This window comes from Vombatus ursinus, unplaced genomic scaffold, assembly GCF_900497805.2.
Source record: "Vombatus ursinus unplaced genomic scaffold, bare-nosed wombat genome assembly UNPS02014772.1, whole genome shotgun sequence".
In the NCBI taxonomy this organism is placed as follows: domain Eukaryota; kingdom Metazoa; phylum Chordata; class Mammalia; order Diprotodontia; family Vombatidae; genus Vombatus; species Vombatus ursinus.
Window position 1 is genome coordinate 38356252 of NW_020954550.1, and position 2445 is coordinate 38358696.

Here is a 2445-nt window from a genome sequence, read left to right on the forward strand (position 1 = left end):
TATCTATCTATCTATCTATCTATCTATCTATCTATCTATCTATCTATCTATCAATATCTATAGATAATATAGATCTAGATCTCTAAAGATCTACATCTCTATGTAGATATATACTATATATAACTATATATAGAAACAACTATAAATGGAAACTTGATTATTTTACTTGTACTTTGCCAAGACAGAACATCAGGGTTTGGAGCCTAGCACTATTACTCAATCAATACTTGTGTGCCCTTGGGCAAGTTATTCAACCTCTAAAGGCCTTGGTTTTTTTTCTGTAAAATGGAGAAGTCATAAGGGTTGACCCTCTGAGGTTCCTTTCAGCTCTAAATTTATGGTTGTAGAATCATACAAAAGTAAAAGCAACAATTGATTCTAGATCAATAAGAAGCCAACTCTTCAATCACATGATTGGTTTTAGCCAATCTTGGATGGTTCTGAGCAATGGCTGAACACATGTTGTGTTATGAGAGCTACAGACAGCAAAGGAGATGGGTTATTCCAAGGAACTCCTTAAACTTGATTTATGGAAGCCAAAGATCCCATGATATGTGGTTTGAGAAATGCTGATGTAATGGGGCATTTTATTATTAGAGCTGGAAAAGACATATATTAGGTAGATCCAACCAGTATCTTTTCATAGTATCAGCATTGGTATATTACAACCAAATCTTACCTTAATAGCATTATGCCTCGGGTAGCATTATTAGATCAATCTCTCATTCATATCAATGTGTCAGACACTGAGCCTGCTATGCAGCTGAATAGAAAGGGAGGAACAGTTGTATAGTCAATGCAGTTAGGGCATCTGCTGCCGGTAATTCTCCAGGCCAATTTAAGAGTATGAATAAGTTGCCACAGGGCTAGCACTGAGTTGTAGGAGGGTGAGAAACTAGCCCAAAAGCGGTATAAGAGGAAGTAAGGACAAAGAACTTGTATTTAGGCTGAAAGGGCATTCTGGTTAGAGTAGACTTCCCTAGAATGTAAGCCCCCTGAAGGCAAGCACTATTTCACTTATGTATTTGTATACCCTACCCCCCTAGCACAGTGCTCAGCACAAAATCATTGCTTAACAAATGCTTGTTGGTTGAAAGATTGTTTGAGGGAGACTGGAGAAAGTGAAAGTAGGGAAGGAAATCAGAGTTAGAGCATTTAGTAATGTGAATGGGAGAGCGATTGAGTAAGTCAATGGATTATTAGAGGGAATGCATTTGGGGGTAAAGCAATGACCTAGGTCTTTGTCTTGCCCTTCTCTCCAATACCTCATAAATATCAGCAGAGATACCTGTGATGAAAGGGATATATAGATATAGATATAGATACACACATGTATGTATATGTATGCATATATCTCTCTCTCTATATATGCATGTATGTATGCATATATATAAACATTTCTGAATTTTCCTATTTCTGTTTTGGGAAGAGCATGTCTAGGGTTGTGTAGGGCGATCTAAGACTTGGAGCTTCTGTGTCAGTTCAGTGACAGTAACGCTAGAACCACATGGAGGTGGCTCCCTCTGTGAATCATTCTGGAGAGAGTAGTGGGGGTGGTGCAGAACCCAGAGGCATCTCCAAGGAGTTTGAATTACTTATTGATAAGCAATCAGAGAAACAAAAAGACCAGGGCTGTTCGTGTTGCCTACTGCACCAACTGCTGTATCTCTGCAGGATTCAGTGATCATTTCCCTGCCTGTTTTTCAGGGAAAGCAGGATGAGATTCTGGTATTTGAAGGGAAGTACTACCTCGTATTTAGAACAAAGCCCCAAGGATTTGTGGCAAAGCAGGCCTGGGTAGCTCATGTCATAGGCAATCTGGGTGGCCCTGCACTGGACTGTTACAGTGCCTTTGATGGGAGCAGACAGCCTGTTGCTGGGTAACTATGAATGTTATGAATTGGAGCTCCATGGGATATTTGGATAGTCTCATGGAATACAGAATGCTATGGCTTCTATGTCCAGCATCAGGCAGGGGGTAAGGCCTCCACTGGAGTAGCTAAATAAGTTGAACGTTTTGAGAACTGTTTGGGGCTGGGAGAAGGTGGTCTTAATAAAAATATTGAATTGAGGTTAGAGTATTGAACCCCGAGACTTCTTGGACAGCACCTTGACCCTGACAGTCTGATGGGTGAGACAGACACGCTTTTCTAGCTGAACAATAGACTGTAGCATTAGAGAGTGTATACATGTGGTGAGTATAGGGTTGGGGAGTCCAAGGTCTGAATCTTGCCTCTGACAGCGGCCAATTGTATGACCCTGGGGCTACTCACTTAAATCTTTGGGTCTGAGTTGAATTTCTTCATCTAGAAAATAAGGAGGTTGAATCAGATGGACTTTTAGGTTCCTTTCAGCTCTAAATCTTTGATCCTCTGTGAACCCAAGATATGGGTGGTGGGGGTATGTGTCTAAGGACAGGAAAGTGAGTCCAGAATCCACATGGCT

The 2445-nt window shown here is 40.9% G+C and overlaps 1 protein-coding gene across 3 annotated transcripts in view; it reads right to left on the bottom strand.

Moving 5' to 3' along the window:
* Positions 1-2445, bottom strand: part of SLC1A3 (solute carrier family 1 member 3) — a 104150-nt gene that overhangs the window by 41182 nt on the left and 60523 nt on the right. The window contains exon 1 of one of the 3 annotated variants that reach the window (XM_027863527.1): positions 680-740. The exons of the other annotated variants lie outside the window; for them this stretch is intronic. The gene's annotated coding sequence lies outside the window, so the exon portion shown is untranslated. Of the gene's footprint in view, positions 1-679; positions 741-2445 lie in introns of those variants that run through there. 3 annotated transcript variants of the gene reach the window in all.